Here is a 16,634-nt window from a genome sequence, read left to right as displayed (position 1 = left end):
CAATATTAGTTTGGTGCGTAATTGTGGGACCGAGAGTTCAGCATCCGGAACGCGGCGTGCAGGATACACTTATCCTTCTCCCAATCCTATATCCGCCTATTTTATCGCTCTTTTATTGCACACTCTCACGATCAACACGCCACGCTTCCACCTCCACTAACCAGGTCCTGCTTTATCTTTTTGTAAAAATAGATTCTTTTAAAATTAACAAGAAAATGTTAAACGTCTTCACGATAAAAGTAAAGGAAATCATCGATGTAGTGCCAAGATCAATATCTCCGTACCATCAAACTATTAAAAGGACCAGTCCCAAAAGGAATGTTAATAACGAGTAGGATACATAGAGCACTACAAGCAAGGCCGGTTAGAATCCTGTGAGGAAAAGATAGGAATAATATTTGAAAAAGTTGGAGAGAGGAAATGAGTGCGACAATTAACGAAGATCAAAGTCTCTGCAAAGCAACAAAATCGAGGGTACACGTGGTCCCCTTTTACAGAGCAATAGGGTTGCACGCGGTGTTGGTTAAATACACATGCACGTACGCGCAAACAGATAAAATATATAGATGAATGTAAAAGTTGCACACTGGACTCGGGTGTCAAAGAGAAGAACTTCTCCAAGCTTTTCCCAACGAAGGTAGTATGGCTTTTCACCACACGCTGCACCCTCTCACCTCTCCAATGTCGAGCCATCTCCGTTCCAATCTTCTCGGAAAATGTTTTCCCTCGTGCTATGACTTGAAGCAACGAACGAGAATGACATGAAAATTGCAAACAACTTTCAGGATATAGTAACATGGTGGAAAAACCAAGCCGATAGCTATTATATCTTGCCTCGCTGCTGCGACGGATGGATTACGAATCAATATTATGCAAACCTCTTAAAACCTCATTTTTTGCCTCATACATGTATCTACATATGTATACACGTTCGAGTATAACAGAAACTTAGCTGCCTAGAAAATAATCTGTCTGTGAGTAATATACTCACAGTGGGATTTGGTTAATTACTTTTGTGTTTATTTGAATAAAAGTAGTCCCACGCGTCGCCGGTGCTATTTACCTATAATCTTTCCTTTTATACTTTTCACCGCTTAACCACCGTTTTTTTTTTTCCCACACACACACCTCACACTCTGTCTAGGCGTGAGCAATTTAACAATTTGTAGTGTGAAAGAGAGTCTTTCGTGTATGCTCACTTCAAACGTCAACGTTAATGACGATTGAATATTTGTTGAAATTGGATACTGGAAGGTGGTGAAAGAATGATGTCACGAGTATACATAACACTTAAACTTTAAATTTATTCTACAACTGTTGAATTAGAAAAAACGCGTTAGACTGGTGATAATAATTTCTGTGTTGAATAGCTGATAGTTTTTTAGAATCTGTCGTCCTTTGGAGGAATTCGTGCTTAAATAATAAATGCGGACATGTGAAAATGGGAATGACGATGTCTGATTGGTGGTTTTAATTTGGTAGGGGAAGCCGCCGTGACCCTCAGGTACTGCAAGTACCTTCGAGTGGCATGTGTCGGATTTTCCCCATGCCTTAACCGTAGCAGGTAATATTTTATTAGTTGCCCTGACTCGGCCAAGGTAAATGAAAATTAACACGGCCGAGGTAAAATTCTTAATCCTACTACAAAAGGGGCAATCGTCGCTATACATTCAAAGAAGGTGAAATATGCACAATGGTTTTACTTATAATTAGTTTTACGCCTTAACACACTCTTCTTCCTTTTCTCCAACGTACGCATCCACATACACACACTCACACACGCCGCAATCGGCTTGACAACCCATGTTGTCTAAACATAACAAATGCGCCACGCACGATAGTCTTCCATTCGTTCTTCCTTTCCAGGCCATTCACACCAACTCTCTCACATTCACTCTTTCATACCAAAACCTCCCGCATAGATGAAGAAGGATGTTAGAAAATTTGAAACGCCTCTACCAACGAAAGATTCAGATTACAAGGATTCTGAAAAGCATTATTATAGTCCTCGACTGATTGGAAAGCTAACTTTGGAATTTTGTGATCAGTATAATCCACCTGATTAACGTGTTTCGTCGTTTTCTGATGATCAAAGAAGTCAGCAGATATACATATGTAAGTTCTCGATAGTCAATAATCCATTACAATTGTTGAGTAAAATTGTTGTTACACCAATAGCTAAAAATTCGTTCACCAATTTTACATCAACACGTGTATCCGATAATAGCTTCTGGTGTTACTGTTTATACTTGTTCCACAACACAGAGACAAAATATTTAATAATATTCGAATGACGAGAATGTATCTGAACTTTAATTAATACGGCGTTAGGAGGATTAAATTTGGTAATTCCTGTAATTAGTGGAGCAAGGTGTTGCCGCAACTTGGAATTGAAAATTTTGTGAGAAAATTTGGGTGATAAGATATGTTCAATTTAAAAACGTGTCATTTTCAGAGCAAACGATCACTCCATTGGTGAACGTCAAGGAAATCGATCGCGCTTCAGACAATCTGTCGTAGAAGAGGCAATTAAGGGAACGAACGAAAGAAAAAAAGCTGAATGGCTGGCGAGAAGCACAAGAGAGAGAAAAAGAGGGGATACGTTAACTAAAATAGAGAAAGAAAAAGGAACGAGGTTAAAGACACTGAACTCGACTCGAAATAATCGTTTGGGAATGCGTTGAAAGCACCAAACAAGAAGAATTAAAAGTTGAAAAGAGATAGAAAGAAAAAAAGAGGAAAAGGGAAGCGAAAAAGGTGAGAGAAGGAAAAAAAAAAGGTTGTCAAAGAACCGGCTATAAAATGATCCAGCGGCACATCCGTTTGAATCAGCGTTTTTAAATCAACTGACCTGAACCACTTTAATGAAATTTTACCTTCTATTCATATGAATACGCGAGCCGAACTAGAAAACTGTATAATCCGAAAAATTATGCTCGGCAGAACGGTACGGTGCGGTGCACGACCGACTCCATTTCTATGTGAAATATTCAAACGGAGGAACATGTCTCGTCCAAGAACTCGGCATGAATTTGTATGTTGTTCAAGAAGTGTATTCTTCGGTTTCCTACATCTCTCTCGCCATGCCTGCCTCTTTGTAACTTGAACTATCTCAGAGAACGTTTCAGTGATATCGATTTAACACGAAGGTAGTCCGTCTCCCCGATGGACTGAGATAGTCCACGGACTGCAACTTCACGACATACAGAGCCGAGAAGTAACAAGTTTCTTCCGCTTCCATCCGCTTCCAATTAAAGACGCCCCGAAACGACGACCCGACATCGTGAAAACTCTCTGCACATCGATCTCATAGCCCTGATGTCTCTCTATCCGTTACGGTACAGTAGCCAGCGCAAAACTGTTCAAGCGGCCGAAACAACGCCAACTGAGCATTACCGACAATTCCATTCTGTAGGATACGATTGGTTTCTGTCGAAACCGCCAAGACTTCAACAACGTCAAGTATTCATTTTCCTACATTAAACAACTTTCCAAGAAATCTTTGGGCGTGGAGCACGGAGCAAACATTTCTGCTCTACCAAGTATTGGGGAGAGCGGGGCAATTCCGGCCAGTGGGTAGTTCCAGCCAGCTTTTAACATTGCAAAGAATTAAAAAAAAGTAGTTTATATTTTCATTACACTTACAGTAGTTATCATTTTCATCATATTTACATTATTTTAAGTTATGGTTTTCTAAATTAAAATATTTCTAAGTTCTAATGTTGCTACAAAAATTGGAAGTGTACCGCCTGGAATATCGCATTTGCGATATGTTCTCCTTCCCTTGGACGGTGATTTGCCTTACTTTACAAAGGAAAGCCTGTCTATTTGATGGGATGACGTGTGGGTAAATCAGGTAATTTCTTTCCCCAAGTCGCTGCGTGTCCCTTGCGCCCTTGGCGCGCTTTTTCGGGGACCGCAGTGCGACTTGGCGGGGGAGGTTTTTCCCCTGACGTCACTTGGCGGGCAGCTGAGTTTCCTCCAGGTCAAGTACTCGTGACCTGCCGGTTCGGGCCTCTGGGCCTCGTACGGCTGACCTTTCGGAAACCCTTGGTTTATGATGCGGCAATTTGCTATTGAGGCCGTCGGAGAAAGTTTCTACGCGGACATGCATTGTCGAATTTTTAGAAATTAAATAAGCTAAAAACGGTTTCCTCAAAAATAGCCTTTCAAGCGCGCACGTCATAAACCGTGCTGGTAGTCTGCTCGCCAAATGTTTTCCGCTGTAGCTGGTCGCTACACCTTAACAAATAAATTACATTTTTGTCCCTTTCAAGCGCGCACGTCATAAACCGTGCTGGTAGTCTGCTCGCCAAATGTTTTCCGCTGTAGTATCCGCATAACAATGATGTTAGTCGCGTGATATGTGTATAATTGCTGGTCTTGAATGGTAACTGACTGATGAGATTTGGAGTGACGTCGGGTGTTTTATAGGAGAGTTGGAGAGGGTGTGGTTATGGGTGTTTTTCTTGTTACGCGTGATTGGCGGAATATTAGAAAATTTGGTTGACGGAAAGTGGGAGTTGTAGGAGATGGATTTGAGGAAGGGATGCGTTTGAAAGAAGGGAGCGATGCGTTGGCGAGTGTCGTAGGCAATAAGGTCATAAAGCCGGTAGATCTGGTGAACATACTTTTTGAAGGTTTAAAGTGAAAATCAATAAGACTGTTATCAGGGTGCTGCGACATCGGTTGACCTTATGGGTTTATTGCTGCTACGTGTCTAATTGTAAGGTTTGGGGATTTGAGAGGTATCGCGTAGTGAGTGGAAAAAACCGGAAAAGGAAAATAAATCAACTGAATATTTCTGAATTCGATACCGAACAGGAAGAAAACCAAGAAATTCAGTTAACAAAAAAGTGAAACCACTGCTAACTACGAAAAATAATAAAATTTTTATTAATTTAACAGTTTTCTTACCTCTTTTATAAAGGAAAATCATGGCCGGTGTTCCGTACCGAACATTTTCCTTTCTCTAGTTTACGAGTCCACCAGTTGTAAAACGGACCTGAAGGATCCCGCGGCCCGTGAGATTATCCGAGACAGTTAGAGACGCGTACCCTCGGTAAACGCATAAACGAACGGCGTTTTCAAGACTCATTTTTACCATCCATTGTTCCGACTTCCTAATTATTAAGGTAGTACTTTCCTTCTCTCATGTCCGATCTTCTATGGAGAGGTCACATGCGCGGTGGAAAGTCAACAACCCAAAAAGGGGGGTTTTCTTATGTTAAGCAACAATCCCCTTCCATTGGAAGGAACTGCGTCCCACCTAAACAACCTCCTCCAATGAGGAGTCAGCACCTACAACCCCCAGAAGAAATCGGCCACCAATCAGCAACTGGCCGAGCGGATAAAACTAAGGAAACGAGGCAGAAGCGCGTCCTTTTTCTGGAAGTCTTGGCAGTTGGTTTGACGAAAATTAGTATTTTGATAGTCTCGTGACGACATCACCTCAAGCATCACTCTGTTGCAAATAAAACTAGTTCTTAACACTTCACACTGAATAAATCAAGGTGTAATTAAACTCGCGTACCGGTTCTGCAATTAAGCATCGAACATTACGCGACCCGAACATATAGTAAGGAGTATAACTCAACCAATAATCAGACATTTCACAGAAATCATTATCTAATCGTCGTAAATGATGAGCAAGCAAAAAAATAAATTTCAATAATATATTTCTAATGGTCATAGTATACTTGAACGCTTTTGTATATTTAGAATGTTTATTTATTAATGTATAATGATAAAAATTGACAAACTCAGTGTTGCACCAGAGTTGAAGTGTGATACTAACATTGTAAACCGGGCAAAATATTTTTAGATTCTTACCGTGTTTTGTTTCCATAATCACTGTTTTTGCACGAATTCGCGTTGCAACGCGATCAACTTTTAATAAAGACGGCGCGTTAGTGAAGGTCGTAACTCTTCACTTCGATGTTTCGACACCGCGTATCGTACAGTGATTTCCTTACGATCGTTTCCGGAGGTAAGGAATGATACTTGGGATGTGTCTTTTGGTTTTTCTTGTCCTCGTGAAGTGTCCTTTTTGAACTCTCTTTATTTGTGGTGGTGCGTGGGTATATATTAGGTCGGTGCATGTTCTGATTGGTTGGACGTTGAAGGTGGTGGAAAAGAAGGTCTCGAAAAATGCGGAGGTGTGATTGGATATTAGGAAACTAGTGGAAGGAGAACGTGAGGGTGAAGGTGGTGTGCAAAAATTGAAATAATTTGGGGAAAACCCGGAAAGGGGAAAGGGATAGGAAACATGACCAGGGTGCGACTTGAACTATTTTATGATAGGGAAGGAATTTGTTAAGGGGCTAGGAAGACGGCTGGAAAGGACTGTTTATTAATTTATGATATGTGACTGGCCGGTGGGCTGCGCGACCGGACAAGGACAATCGAACAGTCACGTCATTTATTTATTACTGATGATGAGTTATAGTTCAGATGATATTACAGTTTGTGAGTGTTCATCAAGTTGAAAAGGACGAAACTAGCAGGATTTTAGAACGAAACCGCTTTCTCATATTAGTATTGTGGCAGTGCACCTCCTACGCTTCACCAACAGAGTAATAAGTAAATGTTGTTCAAATTATATCGTGTTTGATCTCATTTTCATCAGAACTGTGGCGACCGCCATGGGGGGGGCTACGTACCTAGGCCTGGCAACTCTTGGCCCTCGAGGCGAAGAGTCGAGAGATGTTTTCCAAACATCTCTGGGTTTCTTCGTCCTCGAGGACAAGAGTATTGCCTTGGCAATATGGGCCTGCGCCTCCACTTCCTGGGACTTTCACAGGGAAAAAGGGGCTACTTAAGGGAGCCCCAAAAAAGGCACGGGGCTCCTTTGTCGCAGATCCTCTTGCATTAAACATCGTGTCTTTCACATATTAAATAGTTTGTGTTGATTTTAATATCACTGTTAACACATTACCGACCGGTAGCGGTTGAACATCCTACGCACTTCCGACCGCTCACTTGGCCACAAATACATCGCTGACACCGGCTCTGTTTAGACTCTAGGTTATCGCGCGGGAATATATGCGCTTTTTCTTACACGTATGGAAATCTTAAATCAAATTTTGACCGATTAATAGGCTATCGGTCGGTAAGCGTCGACGGCAAACAAGCACTTCCGACCGCTCACTCGGCCACAGATACATCGCTGACACCGGCTCTGTTTAGACTCTAGGTTATCGCGCGGGAATATATGCGCTTTTTCTTACACCTATGGAAATCTTAAATCAAATTTTGACCGATTAATAGACTATCGGTCGGTAAGCGTCGACGGCAAACAGGCGATTAATAAGCTACCGGTCGGTAAGCGTTGGCGGCAAACTGCCGATTAATAGGCTACCGGTCGGTAAAGTGTTAATAACCTTCGTGTAACAACTAATTTACACCCACGTCACTTCGAAAGAATAATCTCATCAACATGTTATTAACTTTTCAGAAAATTATTACAGAAAAAGCTGAAAATAAAAACGCTGGTGTTTAAATTACTCGGTTGCCTCGACTCTCGTTTACAAAGGCGGACAAATCCTTGAAAACTGTCTCCTCTACCCAAACTATCGCTATTCGATTCCGAACAGAACGACAATGTGAGAAACTTTACTGTAATTACACTGGTTTAAAAAATTGTAACTTTTTAGCACATAATATTATGTGCCAAATAAACATATGTTTATTATGTGATTTTAATAGTATTTTTTATGTTGAATTCATACATCTAACCCGTTTGTTTCCATTTACGCAGGGTTTTGGCAGAAAAAGTTTCACTAAAAACTGGGTGATTCCGTGTTTGAAACTTTTTCTGCCAAATTGTTTTAAATATCCATCTTCAGTCTGAACAGTGACAAAAAGTAATAGATAATGGTGGGAAATATTTTGACTAAAAATTATTATATGATATATAAGATAGTAATAAAGAAAATTGTTATGAAAACAATGGAAACTTTTGCATACCCCTAATACATCTATTATACAGAATAGTTTTATTCGAACGCTTCATCATTACCTCCAGATACGCTGAAAACTTTTTGAACAATTGTTAATAAATTTACTTAATTCCTCTTCTACTTCAAAATGAAAGTATTTCTGCTAACAAGGAAAGGTCCCGAGGTGTAACTCTCAGATTTTAACGATCTTTGGCACAATGATAGAGCTTGGAAAACTGAAGCCACTGATACCCGGTTTTGAGGGCAGACGGTTAATAGTCTACGGAATATTTAACATTAAAGTTTTTTACCTGTGTTTATCTTCTAAACACTGCAATTTAATTGTTAATGTAACAACATTTCGTTAATGTAAACCAGGCAGCATTCCCAAATGAATTAAACACAAAAACTTGTGGCTGTGATAAAAGAGCTTTTATACGATGTACATGGGGTTTGCACTTTTTATGCTTTGAATGTTTCTATGATAAATACCATCGGGGTTTATGTATATCCTATGATTATAGTAACAATTAAATTGCAGTGTTTAAAAAAAAAAAATATTTGAAGGTTAGTTACACATAGTGGAATATATACACGTGTATTTAAAAAAAAGTTATAAAAAGAAAGTAACATCTTGAAAAAATCACTCCAGCAGAACCTGAACCCGCGACGAAAAGGAACATTCTTCCGCCAGCCAGACGTCTTACCAACCCCACTACAACCGCTTCTGGTAATACATACCTACACTTTACAAGATAAACACAGGTAAAAAACTTTAATGTTAAATATCTCGTAAACTATTAACCATCTGCCCCCAAAACTGGGTATCAGTGGCTTCAGTTTTTCAAGCTCTATCATTGTGCCAAAGATCGTTAAAATCTGAGAGTTACACCTCGTGACCTTTGTCGTATACCTCTCTCCTATCTTTCATTAGTTTTTAGTCATCCTGCCTCCTTTCCTTAACTGTAAACAAATCCGCATCATCCTAACGTTAGTCACCCCGAAACCTAGACCTCCACATCATCCTTTACTTTTACTCATCGCTGAACCTAGACCTCACCGCCTCTCCCTACATTGACCTCTGAGACCAACCCCTACTCTCGTACTTACCGAACCTATATCTAGAAACCTTTTCCGTCGAAACAGCAGATTTTTGTCTAGTGGTCTTCACGTACCGAACGTCACCGAACTGTCTAATAAAGTCGAATAGTACTACGCGCAGAATAGCTCCCTTATTTCGCCCCAGTTTCCGTCAGGCTCTCCTACCGCGTACCTATTGAATATAATAAACCAACGCAAGGAATCGCGAGCCGCGGAATACAACACCTTTCCTGTTAAGAGAATGAAATAATAGGAAACCATTAACAAAACTACAAATGTTATAAAAATTGAACTTCTATTAAACCAGTGCCATTACCGGCAAATATTTATAACGTTGAAAGAAATTCTAGCAAACCACGTTTCCTATGTATCTGATTGTACCGATATCCAACAAAAACATCAACTAATTAGAATCGTTGAAAAATACACATCACAAGCAACGCGTTATTTAGAGTAAAAGAACAGAAAGAATGAAATACTACCTATTTTCCTTTGTGTTGTTCCGCTGTGCGCCAAATGTGCACGGAACAGCTACTCCTCAACTGATAAAAACCACCCCATTAAAATGGAACTGAAATGAAGAAATATATCGTGCTACCAGAATAACGGGACGTGATGTGAATTCCCGATCCGTTACATAACGAGACTGCAAGAAAAATTTCTACGACGTGTCAGAAAGATCGGAGCCCTGGAAAAATTTGCGTTAACCGCTAACTTGAACCAAACTATACCGCATCGTATTCTCCGAGAATTTTCTCAAGAAAATCGAAGGATTTACGGTTCGTTCAGTTGACCTAAATGTCAGTCATCTCGCACAATGACTTCTCAATGTTGAAAGAATTTCAATCGAAATATCAGTACGAGGTGATATTCTCACGGAAATGATTACATTAGAACTTACAGTATCCGCAAACGTACCATCCTGACGTTCTACTATTTAAATAGCATGTTTTTCCCAATGTGAAAATTCGATGTTTTCTTATGCTGAAATTGAAGTAATATGCAATGAAAGTAATAATGTGGATATGCTTTTTCACTTCGAAGCTTTTGCAATGTCGTTAGAGAAAGTATTTAGATGGTTTAAGGGACAAACTGAACACAATTCAACGCAACTGAACGTATTAAAACATTTACACGATTGAACAGAAAACACATGGAACCAGTAAATAATTAGAAAATGTTGCACTTTTATCATATCTTACAATTTGCATGTTAGAAATTGTTCCAATTCTTCTTACACCGAAGGTTCTCGGGTAAGTGCCGTGCCTTTTGACACAGCCCTCTTCTCGGAGAGTCCCAAGACTCTCCCCACTTCGTGGCGAGATCCGTTGTTTCGAATCCTTATCTCTGCACGCGCTACGAAGCATCGGTGACCTCGGGCCACCGGCCCCGTGAACGCGTCCTCTTTATGTTCGGCAACAGGACGTCGGGTCCTTTGGCACTAGTTTCTATGTAGCCACCGAACCTATTACCCAACAATAGGTTCTAAGGTTTCGCTCGTTGGCGATACCATATCCTTTTACAAGAGGGCTACGCCGCTAAATGCGTCGCCTCTGACACGTGCGTCTTCCAATAACTGACGCTGACATGCAATTGTTAATTGTATTGTTCCGTTGCGCAGGTACGAAACACGTGGGGTCTTCGTTGACCGGGTTTATGACACGCTCGCACCAGAAGGTTATTTTTGAGAACAAAGACGCTTCGTAGCTTCGCGAAAAAAAAAGTAATTTCTTACAGAACAATGCCTTTAGAATTTCGACTTTTCCGCGTCCTCAATAACCGAAGACGTGTCATAAACCAGGGTTCTTGAAGGGTCAATCCACACGCGCGTATAACGGCACTTTCAGCCGAGAGTTGACCTGGCGGGAATTTCCGACGCGTCACCGAAGGACAGCGAAGATTCCGCGTACTCGCAGGTATCGCCCCACTCCTTCCAAGGAAAAGCGCGCTAAGGGCGCAATGGAAGGGTGGGTGACACTCAAAGGAGCACGTTGATTGTGACAGTAGTGACAGTACAAGTGTTACTGACCCTTGTGGAATCGACCCTACATTTTACTGACACTTGTGGAATCGACCCTACATTTTACTGACACTTGTGGAATCGACCCTACATTTTACTGACACTTGTGGAATCGACCATACATTTTACTGACACTTGTGGAATCGACCATACATTTTACTGACACTTGTGGAATCAACCCTACATTTTACTGACACTTGTGAAATCGACCCTACATTTTTTTTTTTTTTTTCGTGGAGGTAGGCCGACTCTATGTGATAAACAATTGGCAACCAAAGGGTGGCTCTCCCTCTACATTCGACGGATTATGTGTACAGGTATTTAATGTATTTTTTTAGCAATTTGTTTTTGTAATTCATCCAAAGCGATATATTATGAAATTAAATTAATCACTCAATAAGTATTAACATTAGATTGTTTCCTCGATAAGGCAATGGTGGTCATCAGTGACTGGAGTGCCTCAAATGTTTAGAATAATTAAAATAAAATAAATGTTGTCAACTAAAAATTTGGAACGTCATAGCTAGCTAGACATTATTTTCAATTGAAAAAAAAAAATTATAAAGCATACTGTAATCCTATGCTTAAAATGTATTTTTTTGTGGTCGCCTGACAGCAACCTGTAAATCTGGCGTGACAGTGAACGTGTTAATAAGTAAATGTTGTTCAAATTATGTCGTGTTTGATATCATTTTCATCAGAGAAATCTCACCAACATGTTAAAAAAAATTTCAGATGAAAATAAGTAAAATTAAAGAAATTATATTTTTCTATTATGATTTGTGGAGCCGTGAAATCTCGTAAAGGAAACCGACTGGTGTAGCGTTACACGCTTGACTGACTGTGAGCGAGATAACATGGGCGCAGCAATGACGCAGACCTAGGCGTAGGACCATCTATGTGGTCAATTGTAGAATCCAAACTAGTGGCCAATTGGAGAGACATTACTGTATTCCGGTGTTGACAAAACTCGCGTTAGACAAGCCAGACCACTGGTATAAACACGTTGATAAGTTGCAGCTACAGTCGGTCGCATAAGTGTTCGTCCACCTATCGCACTCAGTGTATCTGTAGATAAAAGTAGAAAAATATGCAGATGAAATTTGAAAAAAGAATGCAGAAAGGAAGCTTAATTTATACAAAATAAGATGACATTTTGCGGTAATTAATGGTCTCTTACGACTAATATGGCTCTTCAAATTGGCTCTATAGAGTACCTGTAGAATTGTGTCACGACTTACAGTTTTGCCTAAGGGAGACAGAACTTTTTCTTGTATTTCAAGTGTTGAAATGTGAGGATCCTGCTTAACAGTTCTAAGTATTCGACTTTCATCGCGATTCGTCAGCAATTTCGCTCTTCCTTGTCGGGGCTTATTTACAATTGCTTTGTCTCCCTTAAACTTTTTTAATATATGCTGTACTGTAGATCGTGGTATATCCATGTAAGGAAAATGAATAAACAGGTGCGTATCTGACGTTAAACTTTATTCGTGTGGGTTCGCTTGGTTCAGCCGTTGCTCTGTGACTGTCTAAGCGAGACTAAGCTTTCCTAGCCGAAAAGCCCTTCGTCCCGCCGTTCCCAAAAATGCCTCACCAAGGGCCTCGAGAGTGGGTCGCTGATGTTCGTGGCGACTTATTCCTCGGGCCCGATATCGCCTGCTCCTATTACAATAAACATCCGGGCTGGCCGCTCGAATCTCCATCTTGACGGCGCCCTCGATTTCTCTTACATCCACTAATTTTGAAATTTCCCTTACAGATTTTCCTTCTTTCCAAAATTTTACAATATATTCTCGTTGAGAAAGCGATGTTTCACGTCTCTTATAATTCATTATTATTATGACTACGATATTTTCTTTCTGGATGTCTGAGATCAACTGTTGCCGATTGCAGAAGTTTAACAAAACATAGTCGATCACAAAACATTCAGTTGTTTGAAAGATTAGTTCGCTACCAAGCGTCTTATTCAATATAAATATTCGTGGACGAACACTTTTGCTTTCGAGTTTTCCGCCACATTATGATACATCGTTTAATTTTTCATTATGTATAACAGTTATGAATCCCGAAAAATGTCATCTTATTTTGTATAAATTAAGCTTCATTTCTGCATTCTTTTTTCAAATTTTATCTGCATATTTTCCTACTTTTACCTACACATACACTGAGTACGGTAGGTGGACGAACACTTATGCGGCCGACTGTATGTCTGAATAGCAGTTTTCAGCAGGCCGTAGGTATAACGCCGTTCGAGGTGCTCTTCGGTATAAAACTGCGGCAAAAAGAAGATGCACAAATCCTTTCTTTGATTGCGCGAGTAGCGGTCGAGATGTTCGATGAATCTCGCGATAGCTTAAGACGTGCGGCGAAAGGGAATATTCTCAAAATTCAAGCGGAAAACCGTTGCAATCACGACAGGGAGTGTAAAGAGAAGCGATTCAATATAAGGAGGAAGATATTGTTGCGATTCAAAGAAAGATTAAGATTAAACCTAAGTTCTTGGGACCGTATAAGATAGTAAGGGTGAAACGGAACAACCGGTACGAGGTGATAAGAATCGGCGAGACTGGAGGGCCGAAAATAACATCAATAGCGGCAGATTACATGAAGCCGTATCTGGTGTCTTCGGCGACCGAAGCTTGCAGGATGGCCGAATGTGAGAAATTTAGCCTCGGTGACGACGAACGGGGCACAGGGCCACGTAATCAAACTCAAAAAATAAACAATAGCAGCACGTTCGAGGAGAGCGTCGGCGAGAACGTCGACGAAATCAGGAGTCGAACCGTAGCCGTTGAAACGGACAGTTGAACCGTCAAACCGAACCGTCTTTTATATATTTCTTCTTGTACATGCATTCATTATTAAATTTTATATAGTTTGTTATTTTTCCCACAAGTTTGAGATTCCGTTATTCTGCCTCGCAGATAATAAAAATCCTACATATATAAGGTAAAATAAGGATAGGAATAAATATTGCAATGAGTACTCAATCGAAGTATATTGCCAGCATAAAAAATATAATATATTATTCGTAGTATCTAAAATAAACAATTTTGTAAATCTAGTACGAAAATCACCAGTCAGTAAAAATCGTACAGTCGGCCGCATAAATGTTCGTCCACCTACCGCACTCAGTGTATGTGTAGGTAAAAGTGGGAAAATATGCAGATAAAATTTAAAAAAGAAAAGAAATGCAGAAATGAAGCTTAATTTATACAAAATAAGATGACATTTTGCGGGATTCATAATTGTTATACATAATGAAAAATTAAACCATGTATCATAATGTGGCGGGAAACTCGAACGCAAAGGTGTTCATCCACTTACAAAGTAATGAAATTGTTATTATACAAAATTGCCATTACTATTAATACTTAGTATGGTACCCTTTAGATGAAATTATGGCTTTTAGACGTTTGGGCATTTATTTTACTAACTTTTCTGTAAAGTCTGGTGGAATTTTTCCCCATTCCGCTATAAATCGTTGTTTTAAGTCATCGCGATTGTTTGGCGGTGATTTTCGAATATAATGGGGGTGTGTGAAATTTGGTTTTGATTGACGATAAAATGAATAAATGGGGGTACTTAAACATTTTGAGAAACAACGTTAAGCAGTGCCCAAAAACTGGGGATTTTAAATAATTTTAAATTTTACGCTGACAATGATCCCAAACACATTGGCCCAAACTGCTTTTTTAATTGCCCAACGGTCATAGAAACTCCACCCCAGTCACCTGACATTGATATCATCGAACACGTTTGGAATGAACTCGAAAAAAAAAATCAGATTACGCAATATTTCTAATAAAAATGATTTAAGAAATGCACTGCAAGAGTGGCAAAATATATCGCGAGAATTTTTCGAAAATTTAGTGAAATCTATTCCAAGACGACTAGAAGCGGTTCAATATTGCCGTGATTACCCTACGAAATATTAAAATAAAATTTACATTATGTTTTATTAATAAAACGTAAACTTTTATGCACTGTACGATTTTTACTGACTGGCGATTTTCGTACTAGATTTAAAAACCTGTTTATTTTATGTACTACGAAAAAAATATTTATTATGTTGGCAGTACACTTTCATTAAGTACATATTGCAGAATTGTCCCGGCGGCAGCGGTTCTGCGGGTACGTCGCGATGGTCGGTAAAGGAAAAACTGTCTGGAGGTGTAGGCGTACTGGGGACATGGAGACAGGAGTAGCGATAGATAAAGATAGAAGTGGAGAAAGTGGTGGAAACGGAAAATTCGTAGAAAGCGAGCCGTTCGTCCTCGTGCGAACCTAGATGTCACATGTGCGCTTCTAAGGGTACTCGAGGACGAAGGCAAGTCTTAACCCGGGGAGAGACAAAAGAACGGAAACTAAAATCTGAAGGAGTTGGAAAAGAGAAAGTTCGTGTGGAAGAATAGAACGAGGTTAGGTAAGGGTTTGTTGACGACGACGTACCCGCCACACATATTTATTTACAACATTTTATAGACGAAAATGTTTCTCTCACAGGAGTGTACGATTTTTTGCCTCCCCAATCTCCTGATACGAATGTAATTGAACATGTGTCGAACGAATTAGACAGGAAAATACGATTATACAATATTACAAATAAGGAAAGTCTTAGAAAAGCTTTACAAGAGGAATGGTTAACCCTAATTTTGTGAAAATTTGGTAAAATCAGTTCCTCGACTACTAAAATGTGTTGAAAATGCATTTGGTTACCCTACAAAATATTAATATAAGTTATTTATGTTACATATTATTGTAAAAATGTATCTAATTCTTTCTGCACGATTTTCACTGACAGTTAAGTTTCATACGTAATGACAAATTTTATCTAATTTACTAAGTATTTATTGGAGTATGGGAGTTACTGGTTGTTAAATAATTAATAATCTTTATTAGACATATAATAACTTTTATTAGACACAAGGAAGGTTCGCTTTTTACTTGATGGTAAGAGCATTGTATACGGACTGAGAATGCTCCTACGCAACGCCCTAATATTGCCTACGACCTCGCTTGAGACCGAAGGGCCTTTTGTCACGTATCATAAACATTTAGATCTTTACTAAACAGAGGTGGTAAAGCTAAACGGATTTCTCCGAACGTATACAAAAGTAATATATACTTCCTAGTAGGGCTTTAGATTAATTTTTGTTATATCTAACTGACTGATAAATCTAACAGTATTACTAAACATTTTGTTGTAGTTTTACTATATGTCAAATAAAAAGGCATTAAACTATATGCCTGCGTATGGGTTTTAATCGTTTACTACAATGTTTTATTGAAAAAAAAAAAAAAAACGGCCGAACCGCTAGATGTACAATTTGAAATGACAGTCACTGTATGTTTATATTAATCTGTCTCAGTATGTTGATCATTTTTGCTGTTACTACTACTACACACACACACACTCATTCCTCCGAATAATCCAACGAAAAGAAAAGCAATTATTGTGCCGTCATCAAATGGGTGGTGATGGTATTATAATTTGGGAACATGAAAGACACATTTATTAGTGGAAAATTTACAAATTTCATTAAAGAACAAATAACCAAATATGCCACAAG

This window comes from Habropoda laboriosa, unplaced genomic scaffold (assembly GCF_001263275.1).
Source record: "Habropoda laboriosa isolate 0110345459 unplaced genomic scaffold, ASM126327v1 scaffold786, whole genome shotgun sequence".
Lineage (NCBI taxonomy): Eukaryota > Metazoa > Arthropoda > Insecta > Hymenoptera > Apidae > Habropoda > Habropoda laboriosa.
Note: the sequence above shows the minus strand (reverse complement) of the source record.